The sequence below is a fragment of the Rhagoletis zephyria genome, unplaced genomic scaffold (assembly GCF_001687245.7).
Source record: "Rhagoletis zephyria isolate East Lansing unplaced genomic scaffold, Rhagoletis_zephyria_1.1 Rzeph_scaffold_00494, whole genome shotgun sequence".
Classification (NCBI taxonomy): Eukaryota; Metazoa; Arthropoda; class Insecta; order Diptera; family Tephritidae; genus Rhagoletis; species Rhagoletis zephyria.
Window position 1 is genome coordinate 196,139 of NW_016157578.1, and position 24,103 is coordinate 220,241.

The 24,103-nt window shown below is 37.9% G+C and overlaps 1 protein-coding gene across 3 annotated transcripts in view; it reads right to left on the reverse strand.

Moving 5' to 3' along the window:
• Positions 1-12,500, reverse strand: part of LOC108359953 (zinc finger CCCH domain-containing protein 18) — a 193,546-nt gene extending 181,046 nt beyond the window's left edge. Inside the window, exons 1-3 of one of the 3 annotated variants that reach the window (XM_017612043.1) lie at positions 12,391-12,500; positions 12,210-12,319; positions 11,859-12,143 (exon numbers count right to left, since the gene is read on the reverse strand). The gene's annotated coding sequence lies outside the window, so the exon portion shown is untranslated. Of the gene's footprint in view, positions 1-11,858; positions 12,320-12,390 lie in introns of all 3 variants that reach the window. The other 2 variants (XM_017612044.1, XM_017612042.1) reach the window with 2 other exon arrangements.
• Positions 12,501-24,103: the final 11,603 nt, after the last annotated feature.

Sequence of the window (24,103 nt, forward strand, 5' to 3'; positions counted from 1 at the left end):
GCATGGTTGTAAGCCATGCAGAGTCCGCAGAAGACTCCGGAAGCAGTGTCCGGAGGATGCATCAGACTAGGCCGAGCATACTTTGAAGTGCCATCTTATTGAAACTTAAGAAAGTTCAATTACTTGGCAGTTGAGAAGTGCATGTGCAAAAATTTCCTAAGTTGCATAAAGGAAATTTTTGCACATGCAGCAGTACATAGCATGTATTTAGGCGCCTGGTGTTAGCAGACGCGCCTAAACAACTTTTTAGAATATTCTCACTTTTTGCGTATTCTTTAATTTTCGTTAATTTAAATTCAGTTGAGTTGCTCTCTCATTTTTGCTGTCATTTTCGAGTTAAGGAACGCTTTTTGGACTAAATCTGACTATTTCTGGGAGATAAGGAACCCAACTAATCAATGAAATTTTTATGGTGAATTGTGCAACTTTAAAAGTTAATAACTTTTTAAATAAAAGCCTCCGCGCTCTGGGGCTTTCACTTTTAGAATCGTAAAAGGCTCCTCTATTGGGCCTCATTTTTTTTTTCTTTTTTTGAGATTTGGACCGAATTTAAGGAAAATTTTCCCGAATTTTTTGTATTCATTCGCTAATAAATAATAAATAAATAAAGCTTGTATATATTTTTATAAACCACAATCTTAACGACAAGATCCAAATAATTGGTAGTGTAGCCACTTGGTAATTCTAGAGAGTGGCAATACCACACATCAGCAGTTGGGTGTTGTGTTAAGCCCACCAAAATTGTTAAAATTTTGATAAATAAAATATATGTTTTTTTGTAATATATTCAGCAATGTTATGACATATATGGCTAAAATGAAGTATGGTGAAATGTGGGCAAATAGTGCGTTTGTGTGTGAGTAGTAAGTAAATAAAAAAGGTGCTATTGTGAAAAAAATGTTTGTTAACAACTTTTGATCGGATAAAAACAGTAAATTTCCGCTTTCGGATTCTTAATACTTGGGCCCAGATGCGTACATTGGTACCCCATTTCCAGAATTTCGATAAATTATAGGTGTTGAAAGCCCAACTAGATAATTACCCTTTTTTTAACTTTACACCCGCATGTTGTAACCCGAAAGTTCGTAGTTACGACTTCGTAGCTGCGTTCCGAAAATTCGAAACTTGGTATGCTGTAATTCGATCGCAACCAACTGAAATAGTGGAATTCGAAGTTCTTAATCAGCTGCTTTGACAGAAACAAATCAAAATGAATATAATCGGAAGTGAACAGTGAAATTAAAAAAAATTGTTTAATCGTATTTGAATAGGCTTTTCCTTAATTAAGTAAAATATATGGGATTCAGTAGCCGGTGCACTTTTGTCTCAGGAGAAAGAACGTGCTGCAGCCAACTGTTGCATTAATATACAAAGCAGATGCTCCCTCTTTTTAAGGGCCTCCATTCAACTAGATATTGTGCCGCTTTAATTCTTGCAACGGTTTCCCAAAATTCCACCACATCCTCTTTAGCTACTTTTACAAAGCCTCGGGCAATGTCCGCCCTTTCGCTCATGCATTCCACCAGTTTTTCGTATTGCGAGCGTTTTGTTGTGATCTTCGACTTGATAATTTTGTAAACATTTAATAATAAATTTGTCTTCTATTCACACTTCATACATATTTTTGCGTTTACACACTTTATTTTATTGATATTTTTATACAATTTGTTTCGCTCCGACACGAGTTGCTATTCGTACAAAATTGCCGACAAATACATACAAATGACAGCTACGTCGGATTCAGGCATACCAACATTACTAATTTCAAAGATGACCTACGAATTTCGAAACTACGATACAACACGGATTTCAGCATAAATTTTAAGATTCGTAGCAAAATCGAATCTACGACGGATTACAGCATAGGGGTGTTAGATATGTACAGCGTGGCGACGAATAACTGTTACCCCGGTTTGTTTGAGAAATAAAAGGGTCCTTTATTCCGAAAAAAATATTTGTACAAAAAAATAAAAGAAATAAAAAAAAAAACTGTATAAGGTTTTCGAATGAATGGCCGTCCTAGTCACCAGTTCCGAGTCTATTCGATTTTTAAGTATGAGGCCTTATGTTGGACAAAAGGGGGAGTATAAGTGACTCAATGGAGAAAATTTGCCTATGGTTACATAAGATATGGAACAAATTAACTGACGAAGACCTGCGTGCCAAATGAACTTTTCTCTCAAATTTTACACTGCTGGCAAATGTACATAAGGATTAAAATTTAAACACTAATTAATACAACAAAAGTAAAATCTGTGGAAAATTAACAATAAAATGCTTTTTTCGCAAAATCAATAAAGGACCCTTTTATTTCTCAAAAAACCCGAGTAACAGTTATTCGTCGCCATGCTGTACACACATACAGTTGCAAGCACTGAAATAGTAGTGCTCCATTGTAAAATACAATATACAATATATTTTGCCACCTATGAGATAATGATACCGATTTTTTTTTTTAATTATCATCTTTAGTCTATGACTCATCACTACGCAAATTTTAAACCAGTTAAATTTTTGTAGTAGTAAGCTTGAAGAAATGTGCCATTTTGAGCGAGCAGTGAAATAGTAGTCAAGAGCAAAGACGAACTTAATTTTTTATTTCACGTGGAAATAATTGATTTTTTTGAAAAAAAGTAAGTTTTAGTGCTATATTTACTTTATGTGTAACATAACCACTTCTTAATAATCTTCAGTGAGACGAGGTGTACACTGTACTCACGAAAAACGTGAAATGATAAAAAAAAACTGGTTGAAAGGGGTAAAACTTACAAGGAAGTGGAAGAAATCATTGGCTGTTCATCCACAATGATTCGGAACGCAATAACTTATAAAAGTAAACCTGAAAAAGGGGTGCAAAACGGAAACTATCACCGACTACCGTACGTCAAATTATCGAATGTTCGAAGTCGCGACCAACAAAGTCAGCTGTGGATAGTCTAAACTTATCCTGTAGGGTCCATACTATAAGAAGACGGTTACGTGAACACAATCTTTATGCACGAAGTCCACGCAAGGTCCCCATTTTGAAAAAAAAATCATGTGGCACGCAGAATCGATTTTGCCAAACTACATTTGGAATGGCCCATTCAAAAGTGGAGGAACATTTTGTGGACGGACGAGTCCAAAATTATTTTATATGGAGGTAAAGGCTCTCGTGAGTATGTAAGACGCCCCCCAAATACGGAATACAATCCACGCTATACTACAAAAACCTTAAAGCACGGAGGATCTAGTTTTGATACCACGGTGTAGAGCCAATATTCTGGATTAAAACCGTTATGGACCAAAATCTCTATGTGAAAATTATGCAAGATATTATGCTTCCATTTGCTGAATACGAAATACCACTAAAATGGGTCCTACAACAAGATAACGACCCGAAATACACAAGTAAGCTGGCAAAATTGTGGTTTCGGGACAACGGAATTGAGGTCATGGAGTGGCCAGCTCAATCTCCTGACGTCAATCCCATAGAAAACCTGTGGACTGACCTCAAGAAAGCAGTATGGGAAGCCAACCCGAAAAATAACAATTAACTGTGGGCTGTGGTTCTGGCAGTCAATACCAAAGGCAAGATGTGAGCGTCTTGTGGACTCCATGAGAGATCGTTGTGCTGCTGTAATTAAAAACAACGGTCATGCCACCAAATATTAAATACATTTTTGGTCTAAATATTTTTATGTTAATAAAAACAGCTGGCAACCCTGCTCAACAGACGTGGAAAATTTTCGCTCGTAACTTTGCAGTGTTTTTAAATTTAATAATTCCATAATAAATTGCTTTAAATTGCTTGGTTCGTCTGCATCTGTTTATACACGACTATAATCACACATAGTCTAACTTACTGGCCAAGAAACCGGTGGACAACTAGCAGAGTATGGCAAGGAAGAATAAACAAGTATCTACAACAACAAAGATGGCGCCTGTCACATACATTTGCAGTGCTTGCACCGATAAATTAAAGTAAATATGTCCAGTATTCTGTGTACTATGTGTAATAGTTGGTGCTGTGATAAATGCAAGAGTGATGCCAGCGTAATTGTCTCCGATGATCTGGAGGGCGATTGCCCTAATGACGATCTCATTGCCTCAAAACTAGATAGCGTTTTCCATAAGTATTTTACACCTTTTAAAAATAATATTGAAAAAAGTCTGGGCAACATTAAATCTGAGCTCGAGAGTATTTCCAAGCAAAATTTGAGCATAACCAAGCAGTCACTGGATAAAAGAATTAGTGCCGTAGAGAACAAGTTAAAAAACTTGAAGGTGGTACTTCCGACGTCGATAATATTATTGCGGAAGCTTTTGACAGGAAAAAGCGCGAAAAGAATGTTATCGCCTTCAATGTTCCTGAGTCGAGAAAGCAAGTGGGGACTGAGCGACTGAAAGATGATCGCTCACTCATTGCCACACTGCTACCATCTGAGCTTGCCGATACTGTATCAAACATGAAACTGCGCAGAATTGGTCGCCCAGAAGATGGTAAAACTCGCCCTTTGCTGATTGATACACCGTCGGTCGTTGATGCTAGGACAATTCTCAGAACCAAACCCACAAGCAACACAAACAACGTACATTTTAAGCCAGATTTGACTCGCTCGCAGCAAACCCATCTAAATAATTTAAGAAACGAGCTGGAGCTTAAAAGTAATGGTGAAGCCAACAAGACGGTCAAGTACATCAATGGTATTCCAAGGATTGTGAACGTGTCTGGATTTCGGGGGCACAAGAAAAAGGACAAAAATCAAAGAAGATATGCTGGTTTACTACCAGAACGTAAGAGGACTGAGAACTTTTACATTTCAAAGCTCCCTCAACCACCAGAGGGAGTCTCGATTGTCTCTTATGCCGACGATTGCTCGATCATGGCGACTGGGAATGGAATTGATGACCTGTGTTCGAAAGTAAACGGGTATCAACTTTCTCGCTTCTTCACTGCAAAATGTCTAGCCCTCTCCTCTACGAAATCCTCCGCGACCCTGTTCACAACCTGGACGAAGGAGGTCAGGCTACCGCTGGGGATTCACGTCGATGACACACCAATTCCGACGGTGAATAACCCCAAAATACTCGGAGTAACATTCGACAGCCTGCTCTCCTTCTCTGCGCACGCAACCGCTATTGTCAATAAAGTACAGAGCCGCAACAAGGTCCTCAAGTCGCTAGCCGGCAGTACTTGGGGCAAAGACAAAGAAACGTTGCTGGCAACATACAAGGCAATAGGCCGGCCGGTTTTGAACTACGCAGCGCCAGTGTGGTCGCCAGGGACTAGTAGGACGCAGTGGACGAAGCTACAGACTGTACAGAACACCGCACTCAGGACAGCGACGGGATGCCTCTTGATGTCGCCTGAACACCACCTGCACGGCGAGGCGCAAATGCTCCCGGTAAAGGAGCATAATATAATGCTCTGCAAGCAGTTCCTGATCGGGAGCCACAGAAGTGGCCACCCAAGCAGACAGCTGCTTGCAGAGGAGCCCTCGCCTAGGCACGTCAGGAGGCATCTATATGAACTGACGGACGAAGTCCAGAGGTTCATTAAGCAACCTCTGGACCCGACAGCTTACCGACAGGCCCTGAACGGCAGTTACAGGGAGTCAGTCTCGAGTTATGTAGACTCTAGACCTGTGAATCCCGTTCTAGGCATACCACCCCCGGACACAGACGAGACGGAGCTTCATCTGCCTCGGGAGACTCGCACAACACTAGCACAACTTCGCTCCGGCTACTGCAGCAGGTTAAACTCCTACCTGAGTAGATTGCATGAGGATGTGCCGAATGAGTGTCCGGCATGCGGAGAGACCCCACATGACTCGAAACATCTCTTCGCATGCCCGGAAAACCCGACAACCCTAACGGCCTTGTCCCTGTGGACCAACCCCACAGAAGCTGCACGCTTCCTAGGGTTGCCGTTAGTGGAACTTGACGACAACGACTGAGATACCAACCGTCCTGGGCGGGGTTGTTGTAGCCGCTACAACAACAACAACAACTGAGAACTAAACTGAAAGACTTTCTATCTATTTCAGCATGTTGGCATTGTGACGTGCTATGTATATCACAGTCTTGGTTGCATCCATCTATTTTGGATGGTGAAGTTGTTGATAGCTCGTATGCAATATACAGGAAGGATAGAGATACAGCGACCAGCACATAGCTAAAGCAGTCGTGTTGTGCGGACGTGTTTTTGAGCGCTCCTGATTTTCTTTTCGTTTCTCTGTTTATCGCTTTGCTGCAAATCTAATGAGATAGTGACTCTAATTTTTAATATACATACAAATACATAATTTGATTTGCATAAGCATGCCTTGTTTGTGTGGGCATAGAGTGGAAAGAGCCCAACAAGCTAAAATTCAATGTGTACAGTGCAATGAACTTTTTCATTTGAGTTGTGTCAATATCGTGCAGGCAGATGTCGATTTTTTGGTAAACTCATTTCGCTGTGAAGTGTGTGCTCTTGCACATAGAAGTTCCCTTCGCACTCCGCCTCCCACTGTTGTGCTTGACGATAGTGTTGTTGCTTCTGGCTCTAAAATTCTGTACCTGACAAGCGACGAACGCGGTGCGAAGAGCAAGGCCGATATTCCAAATCAACAAAAATCTCTTAAAGCTATATCTCCTTCGCATACTACTGTCAAATCTAAAAGCTCGAATGCCTACATTGCTGCTGATAAACAACAAATACTTTTAGATTCTGTGTTTAAAGAGATCGTTGCTCTTAGAGCCGAAAATGCTCGAGTCATTACAGTGGTTAATGCACTCTATGACGTTAAGAAGAGCTTAATTCTTAAAATGGAATGCTTGGAGTCTGAACTTCGTGCATTAAAGAACCAACTTCATCATGAAGAGCTAGTTTCTGCTATCAACCATCTTAATACTCAATTAAAAGACTCACGCGTTAATGCATGCTCCTATGTAAATAATATCGATCGCGTTGATGAGAATGCTCTGTCTAATGTCCGTTTTGATTCGCCCGCTAACTTGCCTGCTCCTACTTCTTCAGCTGTTGCTACCAATACATACATGTTATCAACTTCTATAGCTGCTGCCTCTCCCACATATGCTGCTGCTGCTGATGCTGCGAATTCCAACAGTATCAATCGGGTCTGCGAGAGTTCTCTGTCCAACGCGCGTATTGGTTTTACCGCCGCTACCTCTTCAACCTTTGATGCTGCTGCTGCCAATAATAAAAATTTGATCAACAGCTCTTTGACTGCGGGTGCTACTTCACACTCTGGTCTTGCTCCGAGCGTAAGCGAAGGTTCTCAGGCTCTGCCGAATATTGGTGGTGCTGCTAATGTAACCCAACATGCAAAATGGTCAACTGCAACAAGTAGAAGCAATAGCCAAAGGAAGGCCGATGATGTGGTGGTTGGTCGTAAGACCAGCTCCGACTTGGACGTTGTTCCGTCAAAGGAATGGGTTCATTTATCCTCATTCAAGAATACCATTTCCGAAGATGATATCATATCTTATGTTGCGAAAAACTCAAATATTAATCGAAGCCAAATGGCCTGCTTTAAACTAGTTAAAAAGAATGCCGATATTAATTCATTGCGGAAGATTAACTTTAAGCTCGGTGTTTCGCCGGAAGCATTTAGCGTCATTTTAGACCCAGATCTCTGGCCAACTAATGTCAAAGTGCGCCCTTTTCAATTTTTTCTGAAGGAAGATCTACCAAACAAAAAAAAACCTAGCTGCTCCTAGCAAGTCAGCCAATAACGACGCTGACAGCCATGTTCGTATTTATTTTCACAACATCTCCGGAATGCGAACTAAAGGAAATGCAGTGCACTCTTTCACCTCGCAGGCACTATATGACGTGTTTGTAATAATTAAAACCTGGCTCACACCAAATTTTTACAACTCTGAGTTTTTCGATCAAAACATGTTCGATGTTTTCCGTAAGGATAGGGATGCAGTTAAAACCGGATGCAACAGAGGTGGTGGAGTTCTGATTGCTGTTAAGCGAGAACTCCGTACTGTCTTGGTAAGCCTAAATAACAATGACACTTTGCTTGATCAAGTCTGCGTACGCCTGCTTGGTTCCATGGACAAGTTATTCATCTGTGCCTCATATATTCCGCCGAATAGCCCAGAAACGCTGTATAGAGCTCACGTCAACAACATCGTTTCTTTATGCTCTAAGATTGGATCTCAACAGTTATGTATACTCGGAGATTTTAACTTTAATAATTAATCATGGTCTTTTTTAGATAATTCTTATTTCCTTACTCCTTCCAATGTCTGTAATACCTCAGAGCTATACGTTGTTGATGATTTCTTAAGTTTTGACCTAAATCAAGTTAACTATTATATAAATAAGTGTAAAAAAATCTTAGACTTAATTTTCCTGTCTAATAATTTAAGCTTTCATCTCTCGGAATGTTGTTCGCCGATTTCCTCAGCTACTATGCACCATATACCTTTACTTTTAGACATTGAATTTTACAGGTTTACACATACCTCTCCTGTGAGTGATGTCATACATTTTAATTTTAATAATTTCAGCTTTGATTACCTTAATGAACTGCTTCTTGAGTTTGACTGGATCTCCATATTTGATAACTTAGATGTCTCTGAGTGTTTTCAATTATTTAAATCTGAAGTGATCGGTATGTGTCTACAATATATACCTGTTTTGCCTAACAGAAAGTACAAGCTGCCCTGGTTCACTAAGGAGCTTAAGCACTTAAAAAATCGCTGCAATAAGGCCTATAAAAAATATAAGGTCTCCAATAGTGATGAACATCTTAACTCGTACAAACGCCATTTAGGCGAATTTAGGAGTCTTGATAAAACCCTTCACAGTAGATACATACGTTATGTTGAGCATAATATAAACTGTAACCCCAAAGCCTTTTGGAATTTTGTTAAATCTAAAAACTCGAAATCGAACATACCGTCCTCAATGTTTTTTAAGGAAAAGCATGCCTCTTCTCCCGATGGGATAGTTAATCTTTTCGCTGAATTTTTCAGTGCCAACTTTGTGGCTGAACTTGTTGACGGCCTAAATAGTGCTTATTTATTGGATTCTCCATTGTGCTTTAGTAGTTTGTGTGTTGTTGTTGTTGTAGCGGCTACAACAACCCCGCCCAGGACGGTTGGTATCTCAGTCGTTGTCGTCAAGTTCCACTAACGGCAACCCTAGGAAGCGTGCAGCTTCTGTGGGGTTTGTCCACAGGGACAAGGCCGTTAGGGTTGTCGGGTTTTCCGGGCATGCGAAGAGATGTTTCGAGTCATGTGGGGTCTCTCCGCATGCCGGACACTCATTCGGCACATCCTCATTCAACCTACTCAAGTAGGAGTTCAACCTGCTGCAGTAGCCGGAGCGAAGTTGTGCGAGTGTTGTGCGTGTCTCCCGAGGCAGATGAAGCTCCGTCTCGTCTATGTCCGGGGGTGGTATGCCTAGAACGGCATTCACAGGTCTAGAGTCTACATAACTCGAGACTGAGTCCCTGTGAATGCCGTTCAGGGCCTGTCTGTAAGCTGTCGGGTCCAGAGGTTGCTTAATGAACCTCTGGACTTCGTCCGTCAGTTCATATAGATGCCTCCTGACGTGCCTAGGCGAGGGCTCCTCTGCAAGCAGCTGTCTGCTTGGGTGGCCACTTCTGTGGCTCCCGATCAGGAACTGCTTGCAGAGCATTATATTATGCTCCTTCACAGGGAGCATTTGCTCCTCGCCGTGCAGGTGGTGTTCAGGCGACATCAAGAGGCATCCTGTCGCTGTCCTGAGTGCGGTGTTCTGTACAGTCTGTAGCTTCGTGATGTTCAAAAGGCAATCGCAGTACTCAAGGCCTCCACACAAACCGATGCTGATGGCTTATCACCCTGTCTCTTAAAAAACTGTTGTGCTCTTGTAAAACCGCTGACGCTTATTTTTAATAAATCACTTTCAACAGGGATATATCTTCAAGATTGGAAAAAAACTCATATTACACCAATCCTCAAAAGTGGAAATAAGAATGATGTTTCTAATTATAGGCCGATAACGAAGTTGACGATTGCGAAACTATTTGAGTGTGTTGTTAAAGTTAAGCTAGATTTTGCTTATTATTATTTATATATTCTACTATTTCGAAAGCTGAGGACTCGGCACTACTTCAATCTGATATTGATATGGTGCACTCTTGGTGTGTGCGTAATCGGCTATATTTAAATGTTAAAAAATGTTATCAAATAGGTTTTTTCAAAAAAGTGGAACACCATAAAGTCGTGTTATTACATTTCTGGCACAAAACTAGAGTCAGTTCCTCAAGTTAAAGACTTAGGAGTGTTCTTTGACAATAAGTTCCTATTTACCGATCATATAAATTATATAGTGGCCAATGGTTACGCTATGCTTGCTTTTGTACGCCGAAACAGTTCCTACTTTTCTGATCCCTATACACTCAAGAGGCTTTATATAGCTTTTCTTAGATCTCGTATAGAATACGCCTCCTTTATATGGCGGCCCTTTCAAATCACTTATATCAATAGAATTGAGCGGATACAAAAAGTTTTTATTAAGTTTGCGTTGAGGGCGCTGAATTTCGAAGAGCCTCTTCCTTCATATAACTGTCGTTGTCTTCTTATCAATTTAGATTTACTCCAGACTAGAAGAAAATCGTTATCATGTTCGTTTGTCATCAATGTCTTGGTAGGTCAAAGCAGCATGGATCTACGTCAACTAATCCATATCTCTACGTTAACTTCATTCTAAACGCGCTAAACAATGGTCTCGATGTACATTCTTTATACACCGACTTCAGCAAGGCTTTTGACATGGAAACCAAGAAATTCTGCTCAGAAAATTAAGTAATTATGGTGTACGATCGAAAGCCTTAAACTGGCTCCGCTCGCACTTATTTGGCAGGCGCCTGCAAGTCCGTGTTAATTACCATTTATCAAATGAGTTTGAGGTTACTTCTGGTGTACCTCGAGGATCTCATCTGGGACCGATGCTATTTAACATATTTATAAATGACATTAGAGACGATTTCGAATCCGAGTACTTATTATATGCAGATGACATGAAAATCTTCAGAGCAATACGTGGCGATAATGATATGGAAGCTCTACAGAGTGATATTTCAAAACTAGAGGAATGGTGTGCGATAAATAAGCTGAACCTGAATNGCTACACAGTTATATTTCAAAACTAGAGGAATGGTGTGCGATAAATAAGCTGAACCTGAATATAAAAAACTGTGCTGTCGTGGGATTTTCTCGTCGTCATAATCAATAGCCCGCTAACTATTCCTTATGCGGTCAAAGTATACAAATTAAGATTTTTAATTAACTAAAGAGTTATTCGCAAAAAACACTTGCACTTTGCAATTTTCGCACCATTTTTGATGAATTTGATGCAAATAAATGGAGTAAATTAAAGTTGTTCTCTGCAAAAGGTGTTTAGCCCCCTTCTTTGGCAACACAGAAAGGAGAATTCTACTGCCTGAGGGTTATAATCTCTAAGTGCGGCCGAAGGCCTCCTACGCAAAAAGGAGTTCCGCTAAAGTGCACTTTTACCCTTTTTTCATCTATTATCTTAATTGAGAAAATGTTCAATAACTTATACTAACAATAAATGCAAATGTTACTTGGATATTTAAAAATTTCATCAAATGTGTAGGGTGAGTGCCCACTACTATTTCAATGCTCGCAGCTGTACATATTTAGGGGATTATTAGATATACTTTGCATTAAAACGTTCACAGATATGAAAACCCTTTTTACAATGCCTTTTTTTCTTATGTCACTACTGGTTTGTATTCAAGTTTGACTGTGAGAATTTATCAACAAATTTTATGTTCTGGAATATGACAGTGAGCTTGCGTATAGCAAACATTAGACCCATCTTTTCTAGTTTCAATTCTTACCTTTAATATCACTCAAATAACTGTCTTCATTTTGCCACATATTGAATATCTCCCTTTTATTTGTCATAACCTTCAGGCAGAAACCCGCGCGGGATACCGAAAAAGTATTTTAACACAGCACTTTTGGAAACAAATATACGTTTTTCACGACTTGACTGTTCTCGATTTTTCACTTGTGTATGTATACACAACTATGCACCGCAATTTCAACTTGAAGGCTTTTAAGAAAATACTTTAGTTCATTATTATTTTTCAAAGTCTCAACTTTGGCGTTTTAAGTAACTTCTGGAAATCGCACATATGTTTACTAATTTTTATTTTAAAATCCTAGAACCGTCGATGAAACCTTACCTGGAACGTAATAAGATATAGCGCACTTATTCCGGCAAGAATTTTTCGATAAAAATTTAGTTGCAAATTCTCAACTTAATTTACACTGTAGACGTCAACACGGGTCCGCTCTGCAAGTAAATCGAATCAAACTTTTAAAACTCTAAAGGACAAAATTTATTAGTTTGTAGATGCATTTCACCTTTTTTGCAGTAGATAAAAATTTCAATTTTCAACACAGCTAGCCAAAAAAACATGGCTTCTTTTCTGTTTCAGCGTTGCATTTTTTCTTTAAACTTTTTACCAGTACTACCAACATTAGGAAATAAAAATACATAGTCAAGTGATGTACACAGTATACATCTCGATTAGTGATCATGATTCAGTTACTACGTTTATGCGTAGGCCAATTCAAGAAATCATATCATGATTTGGGTTAAAATGGGTTGCATAAACACAATTCCATGAATTAAATTATACACGAAAATTAACCATGAATTTCGCCATCATTTCACGAATTCGTGAAGTGCTAGTCTGGCAACGCAGCGTTTCACAAACAGCTGTTTACCAGGGCTATGACGTTTTTAGATTCAAAAGCATGTAGAGGCATAACCAAGTTTTAAAACACTGTAAAAGTTACGTGGATTTGTTTAAATATAAAATAACTTCAAACAGAGGAGTTTGAATACAACATGGACCATTTCCTGGTACCAACGACTTTTGCATAGACTGCTTTTACACAGTTCAAGTATTGAATTCAATTCTGCTCGCATGTCGGAGAGAGGGGGTGAGAAGAAAAGGGACGTTTCAACTTTCTTGCTTTGCTTTTGGCATTTTCGTTGCTTCCCATTTANCATCCAAGTTACCAGTGACAAAAACCAAAAAGAGCGGATCATAATTTGAACCAGATCTCTATCGGGATTATATCGTTGTTGTTGCATTTGTATGCAAATCTTTTATCCGGATCCCGAAAAAAACACAGCTAATGAACGCTCTGACAGTGAATGTTTCCAGTTTTTGAACTTGAATTATACAATTAAAAAACATTTAAACATTTTTAAATTAGGAGCATTTGGTCGTCGTGGTACTTTTCGTTTTTTTTTGGCATGATTTTGTGTGTTTATTAGCAAAAAGTTGTTGGGTAGGTTCAGAAGGCGCAGCAGTTGAGCCCAACCAGTGCTAACAAAATCAGTGATCGTTATGCGTCTTCTGAACGACTTGATGCATTAGCTGTCAAATTCAACTCTCAAAGGTACACACCAACATGTGGTCTCAAATAATCAAAAAAAAATATTACGATCATCCAACACGCAACTGTTCAGTTGATCAGAAGTATACGACAACGCGTTCAGAAGGTGCATTNGGAATTGAAACTTGCAAAAGCAAATAGAAAACACAAAAGAGAATGAGCAAGAATTGCTTTCAAGTACTTGAATCCTGTAAATCGGGTGATATTCAAAAAAGGGGAAAAACACCACAAACATATTGTTTAGTTTCTCTTTTTAAAAATGCTTCATATCATGAAATCCCGAATTATGCACAAACGGAACCATTTTTGGATTCATGATATGAAGGCTGCGTTCTTTTATACATTCCAGATAATCCCATTTCACAGCCAGAATAAACAGAATGCTTTTGGAATATACGTTAACATATCATCAGGAACGTTCTAAAGAATAAGTAAACAAAAAAGTTTACTCCAAACGTTCAGAATAAATAAAGAAATGCTGCCGAAGAATGCATGAATTCTGCAGCATAAACGTAGTAAGTAATTAATTAAAATATTTAATTTATTATTAGGGGTCTTCATCAAAAGTGATAAACTGCTGATAAACTTGATAAAATGAGAAATTTTGTATGGGAACTATTTAACAAAGTTTATCACTTTATCAAACGATCTTGGTGGATAAATGTATAAATTTCAGCAAAATTCAACCCTGACAGGTTACCAGGCGGTCATTTTTGCTACGAACACAAAACAAGCAAATGTACACAATGGACGCGGTAAGAATAAAAGCGTTACTAGCCATATAAGTTAAATAATAAACAATTTTATACAATTATTTACCAAGGTGCGTTCATGAAAGAATGCGAATAAACTGATAAATTTATCACTTTAGATGAAAACGCCAATTGAGGGTCTGTGCCAATTGATAGAAAAGAGGAAATTTGGGAAACCTTTTTCTTAAATTTGGTTCAAATTTGAAAAATGAGGGGGTATTGGGGATGTTTTTTTTCTGTTCTAAAAGTGAAGACCCCAGAGCGCCGAGGCTTTTATTAAAAAGTTATTAACTTTCAAGGCTCTGTCACATACAGCTTTCCCGTCGCTTTGGCGGTGTTTCATTTTAACAGTAACGCAAGTAGCGCAAGCGTTTCCTACCTTATTTGCGTTTTCTTGGGTTATGAAGCTCAGTATTGCGATCATTTCTCACGGAAACGGTCTGGATCTTTCTTATTGGCGTTGGCAGAACTAATTTATACTACTAGCACCAAAGAACGCAGAAAACAAGAAGGGACAACTCGTTATAATTGTAGTGAAAGTGAGTAACAGGGGCGTGCCTTCTCCTTTCATCCAATTAAAAACGTACTAGAGCAAAAGAGAAGGCACGCCCCTGTTACTCACTTTTGCTACAATTATAATGAGTTAGCCCTTCTTGTTATCTATGCCAGAATATCTGTTTGTGTATACATTCATTTGTCAGTGCTACCAAACCGTACATCCAAGTTACCAGTGACAAAAACCAAAAAGAGCGGATCATAATTTGAACCAGATCTCTATCGGGATTATATCGTTGTTGTTGCATTTGTATGCAAATCTTTTATCCGGATCCCGAAAAAAACACAGCTAATGAACGCTCTGACGGTGAATGTTTCCAGTTTTTGAACTTGAATTATACAATTAAAAAACATTTAAACATTTTTAAATTAGAAGCATTTGGTCGTCGTGGTACTTTTCGTTTTTTTTTGGCATGATTTTGTGTGTTTATTAGCAAAAAGTTGTTGGGTAGGTTCAGAAGGCGCAGCAGTTGAGCCCAACCAGTGCTAACAAAATCAGTGATCGTTATGCGTCTTCTGAACGACTTGATGCATTAGCTGTCAAATTCAACTCTCAAAGGTACACACCAACATGTGGTCTCAAATAATCAAAAAAAAATATTACGATCATCCAACACGCAACTGTTCAGTTGATCAGAAGTATACGACAACGCGTTCAGAAGGTGCAATCGCAACAGTTACGCGTTCTGAACGTACCCATTGATTCCATCAAGGAACTGTCAACGCGCGCAAAACGGTAAGAATTAACCAGGGCATGAATCACGTATGACGACAATCGTCATGAAAAGCCTGAAAGATATCAACTGTCGAACTGTTAAAGGCTTTGTAGGCTTTTTTAGTACTAATAAATATGATAATGGCAATGTTGCAATCGATATCACTTATAATATTTTTAATGAATGTAACACAAAATTGAGGCAATACAACACGAGGAAAAATTATTAATTATATGAAAAAGAATATGAAAGAGGTGACCAAAAGCACTGAATAAACTAAAATGAAATGGTAAAATAATTATCACTTNTATAATGAGTTAGCCCTTCTTGTTATCTATGCCAGAATATCTGTTTGTGTATACATTCATTTGTCAGTGCTACCAAACCGTACATCCAAGTTACCAGTGACAAAAACCAAAAAGAGCGGATCATAATTTGAACCAGATCTCTATCGGGATTATATCGTTGTTGTTGCATTTGTATGCAAATCTTTTATCCGGATCCCGAAAAAAACACAGCTAATGAACGCTCTGACAGTGAATGTTTCCAGTTTTTGAACTTGAATTATACAATTAAAAAACATTTAAACATTTTTAAATTAGGAGCATTTGGTCGTCGTGGTACTTTTCGTTTTTTTTTGGCATGATTTTGTGTGTTTATTAGCAAAAAGTTGTTGGGTAGGTTCAGAAGGCGCAGCAGTTGAGCCCAACCAGTGCTAACAAAATCAGTGATCGTTATGCGTCTTCTGAACGACTTGATGCATTAGCTGTCAAATTCAACTCTCAAAGGTACACACCAACATGTGGTCTCAAATAATCAAAAAAAAATATTACGATCATCCAACACGCAACTGTTCAGTTGATCAGAAGTATACGACAACGCGTTCAGAAGGTGCAATCGCAACAGTTACGCGTTCTGAACGTACCCATTGATTCCATCAAAGAACTGTCAACGCGCGCAAAACGGTAAGAATTAACCAGGGCATGAATCACGTATGACGACAATCGTCATGAAAGGCCTGAAAGATATCAACTGTCGAACTGTTAAAGGCTTTGTAGGCTTTTTTAGTACTAATAAATATGATAATGGCAATGTTGCAATCGATATCACTTATAATATTTTTAATGAATGTAACACAAAATTGAGGCAATACAACACGAGGAAAAATTATTAATTATATGAAAAAGAATATGAAAGAGGTGACCAAAAGCACTGAATAAACTAAAATGAAATGGTAAAATAATTATCACTTTTATCGAACTAGCATTTTTTAGTCGATATCTCATTTGTCGGAAAACTCATTCCTACACCATTCGCCAATTTACTGCAAAATATCAAAGGTGTGGCGAAATGAAACCACATATATGCGTTTAATATGTATATTACTTTAATTCAACTTTATTAATTAAACCAAAAATTTATATCTCTCTAGGCACGCGTTCGGTAAAGAGCCGTTAATGAAAAGTTCTCGAAGAAGTTTTTCTACAGAAAAGCAAAGAAAGGGGGTAGCAGAAAACGAATAATGACATAGAGAAGTGCTAAATGTGGTGTTGCCACATGTGTTGATTATTGCTGTGTCCCCACAAAGGTTTGAAGAAACGTCAAGCGCAAAAGGTTTGTTGTTGAGTTGCTCGCCTGAAAAGCCCGAATGACTTCGAAAGCCGCAACGCCTGAAAAACCTGCAATGGAGCTTCAGCTTTAAAGTTGCACGATTCATGATACAAATTTCATTGACTACATGGAAGTGGTGGAAATGAACACAGATATTGGTGCTGCCAGATGATGAGAATAGTAATGAAATACGCGTGTTTTTTATTCACCTTATATCGAAATACTGTTTTACATAAAAAAAAAACGCCGCGGGCGAAGTATTGATTTTAATAAAAATTTCCATTACTTATCGAATTATCGATTTTTAAAAGAAAGCGCCACAGGGGAAAATTGTTTATAAAAAATCGAGCGATTTAAAAAAAAAAAATAGGGTTCACTTCGCGAGAGTGAACCACGCCTAGAGCAAAATGACTTTTTTGGGCGGTGTAGAGGGGGTCGTACACATCACAAAACTAAAAACCGAACGGCGAGGAAACTCATAGTTTATGAGTAATTTGTTGTTAAAGTTGCAAATTTCACTTCACAAAATGTAAGATAACAAACCATAGGGCTCTTCAGGATGTTATGGAAATGCTCTGGAATTTGCAGTTGGAATTGGATTTGCAATTTTATGCTTGCTGCCATGGCAACCGTGCGTGCATATTATTGTTGTGAATTTATAAATGCAACGTATATGCAAATTCAAGAGCATTACGTCGTTTAAAGTGCAAAACCGCGTATCAACAAAATGCAAAACCGCGTATCAGCAAAATGCAAAACCGCGTATGTGAAATTGTAGAAATTATTTTCTAGAGCGTAAAAACACTCATATCTCAAAATGGTTCTCTTTTTTATAAAGCAATCGCATATCTGCCTAGTATATTTCAGGACGAATGGATAAGGATTGAGCCAAGAGCTTGTGTGAGCAAATCCAATTTTTGGCAGCTAATGTCAGTTACGCGGTTTTGCAGAATCACGATATGCGGTTTTGTACTTTATACGAGGATATGCAGAATATCTTCACAGCCCTCATTTCAAACAAATACAAGAGTACAGAACATACACATTTCAACTAAATTAAGCTCTTTGACCGTTTATTTATTTTATATCTTATTAATTTCATTGTTCAACGATGAGGAACAAGTTAATAAATATATTTACTTTCCATTAGAGAACCGAAATAGTATGTATGTATGTATGGACAATGAACGAAATGAAGATAGCCGCAAGCAAGTGTGAGTAACGTGTTGCCAGAATACGTGTCAAAATGTGTTGCCAGATGTTCAAAGCGTAAGAACATTATAAAGGCAAATATGATAAGCGTTATTTTATTATGAGTTTAATAGCTATTATCCTTATCCTGAGTTGTAAATATAGAACATAATTATAGTACGGTGACTTTTATTGTTGAGAAGTTCCGTTCAAAAATACTTCTGCTCCTTTTCTTCGCAACACAGAAAGTGAATTCTACTTTGTGAGGGTTATAAAGGTATCCACATACCTACGCGATTCTGTTCCGACAAAAATTACAACAATGCCGACCATAGTTTTAAATGAGGAACCACACACTTGTACGATTTTGCTGCAGCGACTTATTTGAACATTCACAGTTCTTTTGGTCGTGCCGAAATCGCAGACTGCCGCATTTTGAGAACGAAAACGGTCAATAGAAGGATTTTCCAATATTACAACAAAATTGAACGTAAGAAAACAAAACATATTTGATGTAGAAAAGTTAAGAATTTTATTTTTGTTGAAAAATATGTTTTAATAACAATAATAATAGATTGGCGCTTACACATATGTTAGTGTTTGGCCGAGCATCTCCTCCGATTTGTGGCGTGCGCCTTGATGTTGTCACACAAAGAGGAGGGACCTACAGTTTTACGCCGACTCCGAACGGCGATTGTATTTTTATGANAATGAGAAGCTGTTTTTCATGGCAGAAATACACTCGGAGGTTTGCCATTGCCTGCCGAAGGGCGACCGTTGTTAAGAAAAAACCTTTTTTCTAAATTTTTTTTGCGATGTTGCTTTGGCCAGGGCTTGAACCCAGGCGCTGCGGAGTGCTTACCACCACACCACAGCGGCCACCATATGTTTTGTTTGTCTATAAATTGACAGTTTTTGCTGCGATAAAATCGCACAGATGTGTGCGTACTTGCGTTTTCGAAGCAGTAACTTCTGTACCATCAAAAACGGTGCGGATTCGTTGCGACAAAATCGCATAAGTGTGTGGAGGCCTTAATGCCTAAGCGCGACCGTAAGCCGCCTACGCAGTGAGAAGTTCTGCTCAAAAATACTTCTGCACCTTTCTTCGTAACACAGAAAGAGAATTCTACTTTGTGAGGGTTATAATGCCTAAGCGCGGCCGCAGGCCGCCTACGCAGAAAGAAGTTCTGCTCAAAAATACTTCTGCTTATTTTCTTCGCAACACAGAAAGAGAATTATACTTTGTGAGGGTTATAATCCGTAAACGCGTCTGCATGCCGCCTACTTTTGCTGATTTTCTTCGCAACACAGAAAGGGAATTCTATATTTTGGGGGCTATAATCCCTAAGCGCGGCCGTAGGCCTCCTACGTACAAAGAGTTCTGCGTCAAAAATACTACGCTGTCAAAAGGTGTTTTATACACTTGACAAGGTAACCCAAAAGGAGAATTCTGCGTAGTAAGGGTTATGATAACTAAGTGCGGCCGAAAGCCGCCTACGCCGAAAGAGTTCTGCGTCAAACACACAACACAAAAGGAGAATTCTGCGTAGTAAGGGTTATAATCCCTTGACAGCTCAACTCCGCTATTTAATATAAAAAATCCTCAGGGAATTTTTATTCATGATAGAAGGAAAGGGAAAAGAGAGAAAACTCGCAGGGAGTTTCGGTTCAGAATCGGCCTCACAGTAAATATATGGAAACCTAGTAAAAAGTAAATCGGTGCGGAGAAAATGAAACTTTGTCTCTATGGCAGGATTTTTTTTCGCCATTGTTTCATTATCTGTCATCATCGAAATTTTTGTTCACAGATAACTTTCGCTTATCTACCTGCGTGCATATATGTATGTAATAATTCTATATTGGCAGTAAGCTAACTTCTCAATGAGTAAGCATTCCGAAATCAAAGCGAGACAGTCTTGTACCGTTTTTGTGAATGTATTGTGTACGTGTACAACACAAACGGAGAAAAAAGTTAACGTTTGAAACAGGTCCTGAATCATAGAATATTGATTTTTCCATATCAGAATAACCCAACCGACGTTGTCACATCATTAGTATAAATATTAAGATTTGTGTATTGCAATCGTTACGTCGATTGTTCTTTACTGTTCGTCCATTTTTAACGTTTGTTCGTTAGCCACACAGTAATAATTGATTTTTAAATTTTTACTTTACGTTAAACGTTATACCATGTTCTGACCGACATCGAAAACATGTTTTCGTTGCTAAAACTGATTTTCGACCTAAAACTTGTGTTTTCGTCAATGTAAAATCTACGAAAACAAATTTTCGCTGAAAACCACTTGAAAACTCACGTTCCACTCATTCCAATCGGTGTCTGCACTAGTTTTTTTCGATTATTTATCGAAGTGGAAGTCATATTTTATCATCTTTAATACGCCATTTCGGATTTATTGTTAATTGGCTGACCAAAATAAAAGAAGCATGGAAGTAAAAGGTTGTTAACTAAAAGAAATTGAAGGAAAAGTATTTTGGTTTTGTATTTGTGCAGCAAAACTGTAAACAAAGGATGTAAGAAATGTCAACAAAAACAACAAAAGTCGGTGTGAACAGCCTTCAGCCCACAATCCCAAAACTCGTTTTCAAGGTGTTTTCGTTGTCGGTCAGAACATTGTATTACGTTCGCTTAATACCATGTTCGGACCGACAACAAAAACACTTTGAAAACGAGTTTTGGGATTGTGGGCTGAAAGTTGTTCCCGCCGGCTGTTATACCATGTTCTGACCGACATCGAAAATAGGTTTTCGTTGCTACAACTAAACCTAAAATTTGTGGTTTCGTCCATGTAAAATCTGTCAAACGAAAATCAGATTTCGCTGAAAACTACTTGAAAACTCACGTTCCACTCGTTCTAATCGGTGTCTCCCTAGCTTTCTTCTTTTCATCTTTAATACGCCATTTCGGATTTATTGTTAATTGGCTGGCCAAAGTAATGATAGTAGAAGGTCAATAATGTAGAAGGTCAATAATGAAAAGAAAATGAAGAAAAGGATTTTGGTTTGGTTTTTGTGTAGCAAAACTGTAATTAAAGGATGTAAAAAATATCAACGAAAACACTAACAACCGGTGTGAACAACCTTCAGCCCACAATCTCAAAAAAAAAAAATCGAGCAAAAGCCGTTAATAAATTCATCATTTAATTATTTTCCATTAACGTTGTGGGTTATGGACCCAACCGACGTTAGCACCTCATTACCGCTGCGTTTACTTAAGACAATTTGAGACAAGACAATTGAGAATATGTACTAGTTGTCCAATTGTTGTGTAAAGCAGGCGTCCAGACAATTACAAAGACAATACGGCAATTTTTTGTGATTTTTTCTTACTTCTTTTTCTCAAATTAACCAAGACGTGACCGAAAGGTCCAATTTACTGTCTGATTCACTGTCTTCAAAAAATCCAAACACAGTGACAAAGGCAATGAGAGAAGTGTGAATGTATTAGTGAAAAAGTGTGAAAGTGTTGTTATTATCTTGGCAAAATTTTCTCATGTAAACGCCGTGTAGTATAAATATTAAGATTTGTGTATTGCAATCGATAGTTCGTCGATTGTTCTTTACTGTTCGTCCGTATTTATCTTTTGTTTGTTGTGGGCTGTTTTTGCCTACGCGTAAAAGCACATTTATCGCATCTAGCTCTAAATGCTACACTAAGGCTATCTGCACACTTGTCGTCCAATCATAGTTGCATTATCGTCTCGCCCTGAAATTTTGAGCCGAGCACATGCATTTCAAAGGAGATCTGCACACTTGTCGTTATCGGCTAGTTATCGCCAAATCGTAGAAGATGCAGAAACGGATAAGTACGGCACTGTCGTTTGCTAATCGTTGTGCACGCATTGTTTGTTTACATTTTATGGGGAAAAAATAGTGAAAAAGTTAATATTTGCATAAAAATTAGTATTTTTTGCATAAAATATGTGGAAATTATTAAAAAGTGGGTAATTGCATTATAATTCAATAAATGTGAACGTTTTAACTATAAAATATGACGAAATTGTAAAAAGCCTCTGTGTGCATGCACAAAACACATTTCAGGAAAAGAAAAGAAGAGATATTATTGAAAAATTATGTCTAGAATTGTTGCAGCATAGTCTATATTTTAAAAATTGCAGGTTTTTGTAAATATTTAACGAAAATAACAACCAGATAAACAGTGAAAATTCCAAGTGAATTTTTAGACGCCAAATGAATTGAAATATCACGACCGAGTGTGCGAAAGTGTAGTCGTCATGTAATCGTGGCATCATGATTGTGACGATGAAGCAACTATGATTGGACGACCAATGTGCAGAAAGCCTAAATATACATCTATCCATACGAAATTCGTCACGTAAATGCAACTAAATGCATGGTGGAATAAACAAGGTGATGTCAGTTACATAACCTCACTTTTTTGGTAGCCCCATTTCGGCAATGCATATAAATGTAGTAAAAAAAGGGGAACATTTTAAGACTATTTTGACGCCCTTTTGAATACTATTTTTAAAAAGTATGTATTAAAGAATTATTTTACCAAAACAACGTTAAAGATAATAAAGAATAGTTGTGTTAGGTTTACCCATTTCTAGTAATATCCAGAAAAATTGGTACGAATTTTCATATTTTGGCGTTTTCGTACGCAAAAACTTATTGAGAGAGCGAAACAGCTGAAGTTAAAAGTGTTTGCTGCATTTTTAATGGTCACATTTTTACTCGTAACTTGCTGGATGCAATTTAAACTAATAAGGAAACTATTTTTGGGTTTTTATTATTGAAATTGACTAAATAAACCAATTTAAATATAAAATATATTGTTTTATTAGGAATTTGCTGCGAATAAAGAACCAATTTATCAGCTGTTCATGAAACTTGATAGTTATTACTGGATTTGCGTTCACGTACTTTTTTGAATATTTTTTCTTTGAGAGCGAATTCGCAGGAGAGTTGCAGGTGAGTTATTGAATAATTTTTTAAACAAACACAACTACTCTTAGTAAGTTTTTTCTTCTTTTTAAAAAACCGATTATTTATGAATTATAAAAGGATTTTCGTAATTTTATTTGTAAAGCACTTGTATTGCAGCCTCTAGTAGGTGAACAGGCACAACTTCCAAAACCTATTAAACAAGAAACGCACTTTTACTTACCATTTTATTAACAACCAGGCCAATTGAATAAACTCACCTGGAACTTCCAGCCAAAAATCGCACTCATGTATATCGCAGCTTCTCGCTGAGATAAAAAACACAATTCACAAATCTGTGGAAGGTAAACATAGTTTGTCTTTATTTGCCACTTGGCATAAATACTTAAAATTGGTTACCTAAATTTGTAGCCAAAGTCCGGAAAACCTCCAAAAAATCGCAAAATTAAAAGCTGTTGAATATACACACAAATCACAATTTTTGCAAAAAATATTAAATGGAAAAGTCACAACTAAACAGAAATGTCTAGGATAGTGATGTTCTTTCTTACGTTTTCAGCACAATACTAAAAGGAGTTTTTCTAGTGTAGTTTTTGTTCAATAGGGCATCATTAAGAACCGGGCTACCGAATTTGTCAAAATTACAACAACCACCCCCAACTGACATCACCTTATTTTTATTTCACCATGACTAAATGCAGCTCCATTTCTGCATTAAAAGTCGAAATGCGAAAAGCAACCCTGTGATCTTCAAAAATTTCCACGATTCGAACATGGTTTAATGAGAAAAAGTGGCAACATTGCTTTTTCGCGTACACAGTTGCTAGCTGCGTTTCAGTGATCGCCGATCGAGATTTCGTTTATTATTTTACATTATTTGGAAGAAGAAAAGTTGCGCAAATACTACATCGATGT